Source organism: Marmota monax, unplaced genomic scaffold (genome assembly GCF_021218885.2).
Source record: "Marmota monax isolate L192 unplaced genomic scaffold, Marmota_monax_Labrador192_F-V1.1 WCK01_AAM20220418_F8-fsc00033, whole genome shotgun sequence".
Lineage (NCBI taxonomy): Eukaryota > Metazoa > Chordata > Mammalia > Rodentia > Sciuridae > Marmota > Marmota monax.
Window position 1 is genome coordinate 2,037,629 of NW_026694282.1, and position 15,202 is coordinate 2,052,830.

General features: G+C 39.6%; 1 protein-coding gene across 3 annotated transcripts in view; it reads left to right on the forward strand.

The window, feature by feature from the left end:
• The first annotated feature begins 13,182 nt into the window (after nt 1-13,182).
• Nucleotides 13,183-15,202, forward strand: part of Ccdc171 (coiled-coil domain containing 171) — a 397,216-nt gene continuing 395,196 nt past the window's right edge. For all 3 annotated transcript variants that reach the window (XM_058586353.1, XM_058586352.1, XM_046467410.2), the window contains exon 1: nt 13,183-13,387. The gene's annotated coding sequence lies outside the window, so the exon portion shown is untranslated. The remainder of the gene's footprint in view (nt 13,388-15,202) is intronic.

Below are 15,202 nucleotides of genomic sequence, written 5' to 3' on the forward strand. Positions count from 1 at the left end.
AGGGTTCCAGTGACTGGGTCTTTCTACAGCCCCATGTTTGGAGCTATGCTCCCCTGTTCCTTTGTAATATAACCCCTTGCCCTGTTTAGAATAGAATCTTAAGTGCCTTGTGTGTGTGTCCCCTTCTCTTACTGTGCCCTTGGGTGTGGCCTACCCAGGTGTCAGTCAACCGGCTGAAGACTCAGCCTCCTGAAACCTGACCCCTTGCCTCATTTGAATAGCTTCTCCTCAATAAAAGGGGTCCGTGCATATTCTCTCTCTCTCTCTCTCTCTCTCTCTGAAGACCCTTAAGATCAGAGGAGCTGTCACAGTGACCCCAAATAAAAAGGTATTTGTGTCTCTTGTGTGGTTATTTTGCACAGCCCAGTTAGCCCAGTTCAACTGGAGTGACTCCTAAGCCTTTTAGTTGTGAACAGAAACCCGGCAATCTTCTAAACTTTTTTTTTTTTTTTTCAGTACTGGGGATTGAATCAGGTTGCTGGTTTGGAAGTGATTCTCATTCTCAGCCTCATGAGTTGCTGGGATTACAGGCATGCACCACCATGTCCAGCTTAAAGGGTAGGGGTTTTTCTCACAGTTGCCTCTAAGTGGACCACTGCTTCTCTGAGCCCCCCAGTGCTTCTGCATTCCTTTGGTTGTGTTGGTTACCACTTAAAACTCAGAAATCAATGCTGATATCACCATAGGACTTCTATAGAGGACTAGAAGAGGGAACATAGGACAGTCCTACCGCCCCTTCATGAACTGGTTCTCACTTCTATCAACAACTTCAACTATAAAGTTGTCAGTTTCTCTGACAGGATTTAAAAGTATTCACCAGTGTATGATTTTTCACAAATAAAGATGAGCAAGAAGTTCTCAGGGGTCCACTGTGGGCTCTCTTCTTCCTTAACTTAGTCCTTAGGTCTACCATTCTCTCTGCAATAGTGACCCCTCTTTTTCTTTTTGGGAAACCTTGTTTTCTAACTATCAGGGTAGTCTGTTGGAATCATTCTCCTCCCTAGAAGTATAGTTCCCTAAGTTTGAGTTATTTGAACCATAGTTCAGAGCCTTAACAGGGAAGTCTAATTAAGCTTTGGGAGGTAAAATCCTGTTTAGCAGTTTTATGCAGGTCAATACCAGATCTGGATATTTGTCAGATCTTCCTACAAAATAATTGTAGATTTTATTTATTGATTTATTTATTTTCTCTGTTGGGGATCAAACCCATGCTAGGCAAGTGCTGTACCACTACATCCCCAGCCCCTATTTGCCTGTATTTATTATTTTGAAAGTTCATTGGGTAACTATAGGATTAGAAATAATTTAAGAATAAATATTGGCTCATGTTTTTCTAAACTTACAAGTCAGAAGAGAGACACTTTCCTATTACCCATAATTTGCAAGAACACTGTTGCTTATATTGGAGTAATTATTTTACATTGCTATGCATACCAATTGTAGTTCCTTCATTCCATCACTACCCTCACTCTCACTCCTTAACTTTGGTGTTTTCAAATTGTGCTCTCTGTAAGTCTACAAGGAATAATAACATTTAGGCTCAATACCTAACAATGTGTTTATTTAAAGGATGCTACCAGGAAAGAATTGGCTAGAGCATTATAATTATTCCTCAAAGGTTATAAGTTAAATTCTTAGGCATGACACAATTCTCATTTCTATTCTCTTGGCAGAGTGATGTAGTAGAGGTTTTGGACTTGCAGTTACATGAAAGTGTCATTTATATGTGGCTAAACTTCATTAATCATCAGGTAAATGCAAAGTGAAAGAACACTGTAACAGTGATATATCACATTTTGCCTGTTGAATTGAAAGTTGCAATAATGGGAAAATAATATAGTATTAGTAAAAGCCAAAGGAAGGAGACACTCTCATCCAATGTTGATACTTGAAACACTCTTCCTGGAAGGTAACCTGCTAGTCGGTATAAATAATTAAAACTTTCTGTCAAATAGTTACTCCTCAAAAGCTCATCATAAAAATTGTTGATCAAGCAAAGTTAAGTTTATTAGATTTACTGCAGTAAGAAAGTATACCACTTGAAGCCTTAGTAGTGTCACAAGATGAAAAACTAGTTGGGTGTGGTGGCACATGCTTGTAATTCCAATGGCTCTGGAGTCTGGGGCAGCAGGATCCCAAGTTCAAAGCCCCTCAGCAACTTAGTGAGGCCCTAAGAAACTTAGTGAGACACTTTCTATAAATAAAAAATAAAAAGGGCTGGGGATGTGGCTCAGTGGTTAAGCACCCTGGGTTACGTCCTGGTACCAAAAAAAAAAAAAAGATGGAGAACTAGAGTCAGTTATTTTTATGTAGTACATGGGCTGAATAATTTTAGGGAAGGAGGTCTTGCAAGTCAGGAAGTGATTGGAATTGGCACATTATATAAAGTAATAGTTTTATATTGGTTGGCACAGCAAGGTAGTAGTTTTAAGCATTTCTTGATAAGTAAATGTTTAGTCTTTGTGTTATTTAGCTTTTGTCACTGTAAACAATACCTGGGGGTAATCAATTTATAAAAAGAAAAGGTCAATTTTGGCTCAGTTTTGGAGGTTCCACTCCATGATTGATTAGTCCTGATGCTTTGGGCCTGTGGCATGGTGGTACATCACATTGGCAGCATGTGGCAGAGCAAAACCTCTTATTGCATGGTCAGGCTGAGAGCAAAAAGAAAGGAAGATGAAGAAGGGACTAGGGTCCCAGTGTCCTCTTCAAGGGCATCCCCGTGATGACTAAAAGTCCTACCTCTTTAAATTTTCACTACTTCCTACTAATGCTAAAATGAGGACAAAGCTTTTATTTAACACGTGGGGCCTTTGGGGAACATTTAAGATCCAAACTGTAGCTGTTCACATAAGTAACCTCTTTAATAAATTTACAGTCTTTTATAGACAAGTATTCCCTGGAACCAGCAACCAACTTATTTTTGTTTAGTCCCAGAATTGTTGGCAATAAAACTATGTCCATTTGCAGTATTTTTTAACATAGGGACAGGTGATTATATTGGTTTTAGTTTTCCATGTTTTTCCTTTTATTCACCAATTTTCATTTCAGGGAATTTTAAAAAGAAAAATACTCAGGGTGTGCCTACAAAGATAACATTTTATTGTTTTTGTTTTTGCTTTTTTGGTACAGGGGATTTGAACCCAGTACCACTGAGCTACATCCCAACCTTTTTACTTTATTTTTTTTAAATGTTGGATCTGTTTTACCTTTATTTATTTTTATTTTTTTATTTTTTTAAAAAGAGAGAGAGAGAGAGAGAGAGAGAGAGAGAATTTTTTATTTATTGTTTTAGTTTTTGGCGAACACAACATCTTTGTATGTGGTGCTGAGGATCGAACCCAGGCCGCACGCATTCCAGGCAAGCACGCTACCGCTTGAGCCACATCTCCAGCCCTGTTTTACCTTTATTTGATATGTTTATTTATTTATTTAATTTTTTAAAAAATATATTATTTTGTTGATTTATTTTTATGTGGTGCTGAGGATCGAACCCAGTGTCTCACATGTGCGAGGCAAGTGCTCTGCCACTGAGCCACAACCCCAGCCCCTATTTATTTATTTTTTATGTGGTGCTGAGGATCAAACTCAGTGCCTCACATGTGAAGCAAGCGCTCTACCACTGAGCCACAAGCCTGGTCCCCCATTTTTGTTTTTTATTTTGTGACAGGGTCTCAGTAAATTGCTTAGGGACTGATTAAATTACTGAGGCTTGCCTTGAACTCACAATTATCCTGTGTCAGCCTCCTGAGTTGCTGGGATTACAGGTATGCACCACCATGCCCCCTTATTATTTTTGTTTTTAACTAAAATAAACAAATTAGTAATAATCTAAATGGATAAATAATGGGTGTTCATAAAATTGTTTGCAAAACAGTCATAAAATATATTATATTTAATATTAACACAGAAATGTGCCTATGTTGTCAAGTAAAATAACAACAACAACAACAACATAGGATTATAGTGCATCAGATAGCATTTGTTTGGCTTAAAGCAGTAACATGCTAGATCTGATTTATAGGCTTGAGAGAGCGCAAGCCTTTTGAGAGCCAAGTGGACATGCTTTTTCCCAACTTTGCAGTCAGACTTCATGTTGTCTGTTTAATATTGGCCATGGTGAGAATATTTTGAGTACGGACATCAACAAAATCAGCAGGGCTGGGGTTGTGGGTGGCTCAGTGGTAGAGCTCTCACCTAGCACGTGTAGGGCCCTGGGTTCGATCCTCAGCACCACGTAAATATAAATAAAGGTATTGTGTTTAACTACAACTAAAAATAAATACTAAAAAAAAAATCAGCAAACCCTACAAATCCCCCTTACAGAGCTGGTTTATTACTACACCCCTTGCTTCAAGTAATAGAATACATAATTAGTACAAGGCTTAAACTCTAAGACTATTTGTTTGTTTACAAGAAATTCAAAGACAGTAGGCGGTCCAGGAATGGGGCATCAACTAAACAATGTCATCCATTTAGACTCTTTTTATTCTCATCTTAGTAAATGTGCCCTTATATTTTATTGCTCAGAAATGGTCTTATAGCCAATCCTAGCTCTAGCTATAAGGGACCTTGGGAGAGCCAGTGACTGTCAGTGCAAAACAGGATATTCCTGACTGGAACATTCATCTTCCTGGAGTTCACCAGTTATTGCTACAAACATATTGGGCTCAGCAACAAGGATGGGATAGGGAATGGATAAGCAAATAAATGTATCCGTACTAATGTGTATGTGTATGAAAACATATAAATGCTTATTCTCCTTCCACTTCCCCTCCCCCACCCTTCTTCTTTTTTGGTACTGGGAATTGAACCCAGAGGCGCTCAACCACTGAGCCACATCCTCCACCCTTTTTAATATTTTATGTTGGGACAGGGTCTCGCTGAGTTGCTTAGGGCCTTGCTAAGTTGCTGAGGCTGGCTTTGAACTTGCAATCCTCCTGCCTCAGCCTCCAGAGCCACGGCGTTCAACTTAAAAGCTTATAATTTAAAATATATCTATGCATCAAAAAGTCTGAAAAGAAATGTAACATTCTTAAGCAGTTTTTATAATTGGGATAGCAGCACTTTGAGGAGAATATTTTATGAATGTTTTAGAGTTTTAAATTTAGAAAAACTTTAAGAAGAGTTTTATGTTCACAGAAAAATGTACAGAGATTTCTTATATACCCTCTGCCCCACAAATACATAGCATCCTCACCAGAGTGGTACTTTTTTATGCTTGATGAACCTATACTGATGCATCATTACTGCTCAAAGTCCATAGTTTAGATTGAGATCTCTCTTGGTGTTGTATATTCAATGGATTTGGACAAATTTATACCATGTATCTACCATTACAATAGCTTATAGGGTATTTTCACTACCCTAAAAATATATGGTTCTCTCTATATATTCATTTCTATCCACATCTTTTTATTGTCTTCACAGTTTTAACTTTTCCAGAATGTTATATAATTGATTGCTTTTCAGTTTAGCTTTTGTGATATTAGGGATTGAACCCAGGGCCTTGCACATACTAGGGAAGTGCTGTACTACTGAGCTACATCTGCAACCCCATATAGTTGAAATTGTACAGTATGTAGCCTTTTCAGATTGGCTTCTTTCCTTTAGTAATATGTGCTTATGTGTCCTCTATATCTTTTCTTATTTAATTATTTATTTATTTATTATTATTTCTTACATACATGACAATAGTGGAGTGCATTACATTCATAATTTTTTTACATTACAATTCTTAATACACCTTTATACTACAATTTAATTCCTCTATATCTTTTCATGGCTTGATAATTCATTTCTTTTTAGTGTTGAATTATTTCCCATTTTTTGGATATACCAGTTCATCCATTCACTTACTAAAGCAACATCCTAGTTGCATCCAAGTTTTGGTAATTATGAATAAAGCTGCTGTAAACATGTAAACATCTATGTGCCAGAGTTTGTGTAGACATAAGTTTTCCAAAGAGCCTGAGTGTTGGAGTATGTTTAGTTTTGCTAGAAATGGTGGTGCACGGGGCTGTAATCCCCGTGAAGTTACTTAGCATAGCAACTATTTGGGAAGTTGATGCAGGAAGATCTCATATTCAAGGTCATCCTGGGCAAAGTAAAAATAAAAAAGTTTGGAACATAGCTCAGTTCAATGGTAGAGTGTTTGCCTAAACAAATGTCAGGTCCTGGGTTCAATCCCTAGTACTGGGGGGTGAGGGGAGTGTGTTTAGTCTTATAAGAACTGGTATTCCTTTTTTTTTTTTTTTAATATTCTTTTAGTTGTAGGTGGACACAATATCTTTATTTTTATTTATTTAATGTGGTGCTGAGGATCAAACCCAGGGCCTCATGTGTGTGAGGCAAACACTCTATCACTCAGCTACAACCCCAACTCAGAACTGGTATTCTTATAAGAATACCAGTTTGTATTCCCACCACTTTGCATTCTCACCAGCAGTGAGATTTTCTCTTGCTTCACATCCTTGTCAGTATTCAATGGTGTCAGTGTTCAGGATTTTGGCCATTCTATCAGGTTTGTAATGGTATGTTGCTTTAATTTGCATTTTTTCTGATGACATGCAATGTGAAACTGTTTTTCATATACATATTTGCATAGGTGAGGCATCTTTTAAAACCTTTGGTCCATTTTTTAATTAGGTTGTTTGCTTCCTTATTGTTGGATTTTAAGAGTTCTTTGGATGTTTTGTAAGTTTGGGGAGACTTTTGCTCTTCTGTATTAGATTCAATTCATTTAATTTAATTAAATTTATTTGCAGTACTGGGGATTGAACCCAGGGCCTTGCACATGCTAAATTTGCCCCGATTTTTTAAGTCACCATGTATTTTTTTAAAAAATATTTATTTTTTAGATGTAGTTGGACACAATACCTTTATTTTATTTATTTATTTTCATGTGGTGCTGAGGATCGAACTCAGGGCCTCGTACGTGCTAGGCAAGCACTTTACCGCTGAGCCACAACCCCAGCCCCAAGTCACCATGTATTATAAGAGAAAATGATAAGGATATTTGCATTGTTGGAAAGAAATTAAAATAAATGTGAAGTTACTTAGCATAGAGCTTGGCATGTATGTTTAATGGTACCTGAGTTTACATCTTTTATTTTATGTTAACTTATATATCTTAAGGTTTTTAATATAACTATATGCCTAAATTTTATTGCATTAATCAAATATGTGTGTCTTGTGTTGCTAATCAGAAATAAGAATAATAATCAGAATAAGAAATAAGATTTGGTGTGAGATAGGAGGAGGCAAGTGGGAAAGGCAGTTAGGAAGTCAATTCAGGTGTCTCAGCTATTTAGATTGAGTGGTGGGGATAGATTTAATTATATCTTGATTGATGGTGGAAAAGTTTGGATTTTATCCTGTAAGCAATGAGGAGCCACTAGAATTAATCAAGACAGTAACATGATGAGAGTGTAATCAGAGTTATGCTGTAGAAAGATTCATTTCTGTTGTAGCACACTGAAGGAACAAAGGACCAAAGTCAGTGAGAGCAACAATTAGGCCAAGGCCTTTCAATTCTAGGTTGATACCAAAACAGCATAATAATCAAGCACCTGGTGTTTGAACTTTCTTGGGGAGGTTATGGAAAGGTCAAAAGGATGTGCCTCATCTGGTGCTTTAGAGAGCCCTGAGGCTCACACACAAACAATCTGCTCCTAACACTCCCCAGTGTCATAAAGACACACATGTGCCTCTAGGCTTGCTTTTGATTTTTTTGTTTTTTGATCCTCTTCTCTCATATTTTCCAGGTTAAAAATGCCCTTAGATTTTAATTGCCAACTGCATAGAACAGGGACATGGATGACTTGCATCTGGCCACAGGAAGGTCCTGACTACACATGTCTGGGTAGAAAGCAATACAGAAACAAATTCAGCTGCTTAGTAGTAGGCAAAGGAAGAAGACAGGAGCCTAGACAAAATGTAGGATTCTTGGATACAGGAATTGAGAGCCTGGAGAGAAGAAAAAAGATTGATTGAGTTTTTATTGCCTGAGTGTCTAGGAGATTAGAGGTTTTATAAACAATTGGGCATGGTGGTGCATGCCTTTAATCCCAGCAATTTTGGAAGCTGAGGCAGGAGGATCACAAGTTCCAAGCCAGCTTCAGCAACTTAGTGAGACTAACTCAGAAAAAAGCTGGGGATGTAGCTCAGTGGTAGAGTGCTCCTGAGTTCAGCCCCCAGTACTGGGGGTGGGGAGAAGGTAGATTTTAAAAACAGGCAAAAGAGTACTTTGGGAGACTCCCATGATGAGTTGAGAAAGATAATCATCTTAGGTATTCTGAACTCAATAATGTTAGACATTAAAATGGCACTGTTCAAATAGGAGTTAAAAGTTCAAAATCAGAGCTCAGGAAAGGTCAGAGGTAGACCTAAAGATCTAAATATCTGGACCTAGAGTTCCTACCTGCAGGAATGGATAACATCATCTAGGAAGCTTATCTGGCATAAAGTGAAGGTTGGGGGCAAAACCAGGAAACATCATGTTGAGGGGCAAGGAGGGATAACAGTTCTTTGAGCAGCATCAAAATGGTCAGAGTTGGAGAAACTAAGGAGTGTAGACTCTCACCTATGCTGGAAATCGGAGGAGAGTTAATCCAGGTGTCTCACCTATTTAGGTTGAGTGGTGGGGATAGATTTAATTATATCTTTTTTTTGTGTGTGTGTGGTGCTGGGGGGTTGAACCCAGGGCCTTGTGCTTACCAACTTAGCTATATCCCCAGCCCCTGAGATTTGATTATATTTGAAAAGCATTGGTAGAAAGAAGAGATGAATGAAATGAAGCAAAAAAAAAAAAAAAAAAAAAAAAAGTCAGTTGGAGAGTGTCTCTTTAAATGTTTTTTCTTAAGTAGCAATAGATAACAGACAATAGATATCAGAGACTGGACCTTGTAACTATCAGAAAGAAAATCTTCAAGTATTTTGGAATGATTTGATTTACTGTGTAATTGTTGTAATTTTTTCTGCTTAAAACCTTTCAGTAGTTTTCTTGCTTGATAAACTCCTAAGTATGATATAGAAGGTTCTCTGTGACCTGGGCTTGGCATATTTCTCCTTCTCCTGCACACAGAGCTTCTTCCACTTGTTCAAATGCCTCCTTGCTATTTATTGTGCTGGTGTTTGTAGCTTCCAAGTTTTCCTTCCAATTTCCTGTTAATTTGGTTAATCTATACCTTCCCAGACTAAATTCAAAGTTCTTTTCTATAAATCCTTTCCAGGTGCTCAGGGTTTGAAGGGAAAGCGAGGAATGAGAGATGGGTAAGTGAGAAATGAAAGATGGAGACCAGGCAGAGATACACAGGAGAGTTTGTCAGAGCTGACTAATAAAGGCCACCTCTCTATGGCAAAGAAAGGTAAAACAGGCTTGGGGTCCAGGATGTTTATGGGGCAGGCTCAGGAATCAGAGCTGAGTGGGTCCTAATGCAGGCAGTTAGGGGTTGGGTTAGTATGAGGGAGTGGTGAGCCTTTCTCAGAAACGCCCTTGGGCAGGAAAGCGAAACTTTTTCCTTAAAATGGTGGCTGTCACTTAAGATGGCTGTCCGGATACCAAGCAAGGACCTTATAGGGTTGATTTTAACATTTCTCCACTGATCCCCACTGCACTCATATTATATACTCTATATTTCTTTTTTTCCTTTTTTTATTTGCTTGGAGGTACTGGGGATTGAACACAGGGCCTGGTGCGTGCTAGACAAGCTCTTAGTAGATGAACTACACCCCCAGCCCTTGTATTTTTATTTTAAAAACTTTTTTTATTTATTCTTTTCAGTTACACATGATGGTAGAGTGTATTTTGACATTTCATACATACACAGAGTATAATTTCCCATTCTTGTTTTACATGATGTAGAATTACACTGGTTATGTATTCATACATGAATATAGGACATTGATATCTGATTCATTCTACTGCCTTTCCCATTACCATTCCCCCTCCCTTACCCCTACTCCCCCCTGTCCAATTTGGTGACTCCCCCACCCCCACCACCACCATTGTAAGCCAGCATCTGCATATGTGAGAGAACATTCAGCTTTTGGTTTTTTGGTATTGGCTTATTTCACTTAACATGATAGTCTCCAGTTACATTAATTTACTGGTAAATGCCATTATTTCATTCTTCTTTAAGGCTGAGTAATATTCCATTGTGTATATGTACCACATTTTCTTTATTCATTTATCTGTTGAAGGGCACCTAAGTTGGTTCCATAGCTTAGTTATTGTGAATTAAGCTGCTATAAACATGTGGCCAAGTCACTATAGTTTGCTGATTTTAAGTCCTTTGGGTATATACTGAGGAGAGGAATAACTGGGTCAAATGGTGGTTCCATTCATAGTTTTCTAAGGAATCTCCATAATGCTTTACAGAGTGTTGCACTAATTTGTAGTGCCGCCAGCAATGTATGAGTGTACCTTTTTCTCCACATCCTTGTCAACATTTACTGATACTTATATTCTTGATAATTGCCATATTTAGTGAAGTGAGGTGAAATCTCAACGTAGTTTTTTTTTTAAATATTGTTTTAATTGTAGACAAGTGCAATACCTTTATTTATTTATTTAGTTTCATGTGGTGCTAAGGATCGAACCCAGTGCCTCATAAGTGGTAGGCAAGCACTTTATCACTGAGCCACAACCTCAGACCCTCAATGTAGTTTTTCTTTTTGAAATATTTTTTAGTTGCAATGGACCTTTATTTTATTTATATATGCAGTGCTGAGAATCAAACCCAGTGCCTCACATGTGCTAGGCAAACATTCTACCACTGAGCCACAACCCTAGCCCCTCAATGTAGTTTTAACTTGCATTTCTCTAATTGCTAGAGATGTTGAACATTTTTCATATATTTGTTGACCATATGCATTTCTTCTTCTGTGAAGTGTCAGTTCAGTTCCTTTGCCCATTTATTGATTGGGTTATTTGTTTTTTTCAGTCTTAAGTTTTTTTGAGTTCTTTATATATCCTGGAGATGAATCCTCTGAGGTGTAGGTGGCAAAGATTTTCTCCTGTTCTGCAGGCTCTCTGTTCATGCTTGATTCCTTTGCTGTGAAGAAGTTTCTTAGTTTGATGTCATCCCATTTATTGAGCCTTGAGTTTACTTCTTGCGCTTTAGGAGTCTTATTGAAGAATTTGGTTCTTAAGCTGACATAATGGAGATTTGGGCCTACTTTTTCTTTTTGTAGGCACAGAGTCGCTGCCTTAGGTCCTTGATCTATTTTGGGTCAAGTTTTGTGTAGGGTGAGATGGGTCTAATTTCATTTTGCTACATATGGATTTCCAGTTCTCCCAGCACCATTTGTTGAAGAGGCTATCTTTTCTCCAATGTATATTTATGGTGCTTTTGTCTAGTATAAGATAACTGTATTTATATGGGTTTGTCTCTGTGTCTTCTAGTCTGTACCATTGGTCTTCATGTCTGTTTTGGTGCTGATACCTGCAGTTTTGTTACTATAGCTCTGTAGTATAATTTAAGCTACTCCCAGCTCTTTAAAATTTTATTTGGATTTAGGGTCTGGTAAAATTGTCCATGCTGGCTTCAAAATACTCTCCTCCTGCCTCAGCCACCTGGTAGCTGGGATTACAAGTATGTGCTACTGGGCCCTGCATACACTCTGCATATCTATAACCTAGCTCAACGCTGGGTACATAGTCTGTATTGTATAAATGCTGAATGATCAAATATATGAAGATCGGAAATCTTCAAATTGCACTAGAGTGTACAATACACTTATCCTTGCCATGCAATATTCACTTATGTGATGTTAAAACACAAATAAAAACACTTAGAAATAGTATTTAAGGCTTGCAAAATGAAGCTGTAATCTTATTTGTTGTAATTTTCCGTTCTATTTTCTAAACTTTGGAGTGAGCTATTTTTTTTCTTTAAGCTCTTCTTTTGAAGCAATTATCCTTTCTGGCTAACGTATTAAGAAGCAGGGACGACCTCCTTTTTAAATCAAAATGACTAAACTCAAGCCAATTAAGATTTCAGCGCTGCAAGAATAAAGGAGGTTTTAATCTGAATATATATTTTTATTTATGACCGTTGGCTCTCCTGAGGGAGAGCTCGGGACAGACCACCTCAACACCTGGTTTCAGGTTTATTACAATCAACAGAGTGGGTTTATCATAAAAGGCTTTTTGTATTAAACACTGTGTGTGGGGGGGGAGGAACATAGAAATCCCTAATCAAAATCTCGACAATTTGCATTGTTCTTTGGGGAATAGGCCTTCAAAAGGCAAGGAACAAAAGAGGATTTGATTTTCCAATCTCCCCGAGGTGGCGGCAGATTGGGAAGCATCTATCTGAAGAAACCAGAGTACTGTATAAATTATAGAGGAAGGGATGTTTGTGTGTGTGTGTGTGTGTGTGTGTGTGTCGGGGGTGGGGGTGGGGAATGGGGGGGGAAGAGAAGCGAAGGAGAGATGGAGTGCACACTATTGCTCCAAGGCTTTTTTTTTTTTTTTTTTTTTTTGAGATGGACCTGGTTATGCAATATTTATAGAGAAAGTGGCCTTAACAGCATCAACACTGACCCGCATTCTTCCAACCCTGTTTACCACCCGAAGCTGGGATGCAGTGAGGATGGGAGGAGGGAATGTAAGCGCTGTGCAACTGGGGAGCGGTCCAGAGGGAAAGCAGCCACTTGTACAGAACCAAGGCCATCGAGTTTCCCTAGAGGACCCCCGGGGTCTTCCTTGGCCGTAGGAATCAGCACAGCAGCTAGTTTAAAGATGCAGCAGCTGGATCTCAGATTTTTATTCTGCGTGAAAAGGATTAGGAGGCTGGAAATCTGCATTTCCAGTCAGCTCTGGGGAGTCTGAGACCAGGACACGGGGACTGCACCCAGAGGACACCGCACCGGAGAGTGGGCTGGGCGAATTCTCGTGCCGGGAGGCGGAGCGCCAGGTGCGGGAGCGCGCGCCGCTCCTCAGCAACGGCGCATGCGCCGGCTCTCCCGGCCAGCGAAGGCGCGCAGCTTCGCGGGAGGGCCCTTCCAATCTCAGCCCGGCGTTCTCCGAGTACGTATCCTGGAGCCGCGCGTCCAGGGCTGCGGGAGGCGGGGCGGAAAGGGGTGGGCCTGCTGGGGCGGGGCCGGGGCGGGGCCTGGCGGTCTGAGAAAGTCTGAGAAAGGTTTCGAGGGGCACCGCGTCTCGCCACCCTCCGGAAGTGGCAGTTGTAAACTTTACCTCCCTGGGGCTTTTCTTCTCCCCCTTTGCTACTTGTCCCTTCTCTCTGGGTCCTAAAGTCCATCGGGTTCCAACAGTTTTTACTTTTACCTCCGAGGGCTACCTGTGTCTCCTGCCTAGGAGACTTGAAGCTGCCCCTGGGGTCTTGGGTGTGCAGTCTGGACCACGAGAGACCCCCCCGAGGTAACCATGGGTTTTGGGGGGCTTTGAGGCGAACAATTTGGGTCAGTAGGTGTTGAGAAGGGGTTATAGGCTCTAGTGAAGGCTCTGGGGTGTCTCCACTTAGTTTGGGGTTGTCCTGGGCTATGCCTCGCCTGGGGTCACGCCTCCAGTTATCTGCGCTTAATCTCACCGCCCACCTGGAGGATGGAACATCCTAGACAGAGACCACTGCCACACTACCCTGAGCATAGGGGCAGGGTGGAGGACCAGATGGGAAGACCCAGATGGCCAGGGCTTGGAGCTGGTTAGATTTACCACTCCAGACTGCGGGGCTCTTTACCTTCAGGAGAAGGAATACTGTCTTTTTTCTTTTCTTCCTTGAACCCAGGGCCTCAGTGCATACTGGGCAAGCTATCACTGAAATCATCCCACCTTTTTTTTTTAAATTTTGATACAGGGTTTTACTAAATTGCCCAATCTGGTCTTGAACTGAACATTCTCCTGCCCCAGACTCTAGAGTAGCTGGATGTGCACCATCATGCTGTTTATTTTAAAAAATGCCAGCCATGCATTACACACCTTACAACTGTTTAATAAATGAAGGAACGAATTGTGCTAGACTGGGTCTGTAGCTTCTCCAGGACTCTTAGAAAAACCAGCTGTTAGTTTTTCTGAAGCTGTGAATTTTCAGTGGAAGTGGTGCCTGTTTTTGAATATTTATTTTTTTTTGACACTTAACACTTGGCAAATATTTATTTTTATTAGAATTGGTGTCCAGCTTTTACTAATATTTACTGATGTTTTATAAAGTTCTCAATCTTAGAGAAAAGAACCTACCATTTTGTCACTTATTTAACAATTTGTGCCCAGTAACAACAAAATAGTGGTAGAGCAGAGAATGAACATGGTTTCTCATGAAATGCAAAGAAAACCAACCAAACAAACAAAAAAAAAAACAAAGTGCAACCTGCTAACAGGAAAAGTGAAGAGAGTAGTTTTAGTTTGAAACTTTTCTGTTTTAGCCATAGCTCAGCCATTTATTAGGTATATGATCTTGGGCAAACCACCCAACTTCTCTTGCATTGGATAATGAACTTTGTCTATAAAGTACCATTGAATTTAAAAAATTCTTATTCTCAGCCCTGTTGCCTTCCTCTTGTTTTGTGGAAAGAACCAAACATCTCCTTTAAAGGTGAAATACATAACTGCTGATAGAGACTCCCAACATAGATACAGTTACTAAGGAAGACATCATTGCATATTGGAGGAAAAAAGTTGGGCTTACTGTGTTACTAAACCCAAGTAGGTTTACTTGCCACCTGATAAAGGTGCAGTCAATCAAAGACATATTGTTGGAGGCAAGGAAAACAATTTGTTTGGTAAGTCGGCAAAACTGAGAAGATGGGGAAGGGGGCTTGAGGATGTGGCATACCCAAGACCCTGAGTTTGATCCCCAGTACTGCCTGGGGAAAAAAAAAAAACAGTAAGACTGAGAGGATGATAGACTAATGTCCCTTAAGACCACTTTTATGCTGTTTGTTTTTAAAAATGGGGGGAAAAAGGTGGGCTGAAATGATTGATAAAACCTGGTGGCTGGTAATGTGTTGGTTTGCATCCATTTTGAAGGGTGAGATTAGATAAATCAGTGGTAAACCAACCTTGGGTTGCTGGTTTAAATGATTAACAAGAGCTGTGAGCTCAGAGAAGCATTTTTTTTTTCTAGTGAAGGATAACTACAACATGGAGGTGAAGGGTTGTACCTCCCACCTACAGTAATACTAGCATCTGTCTTTTCAGCCATTCTTGCTTTTCCTTTGTTCTATGCAGACACACTAA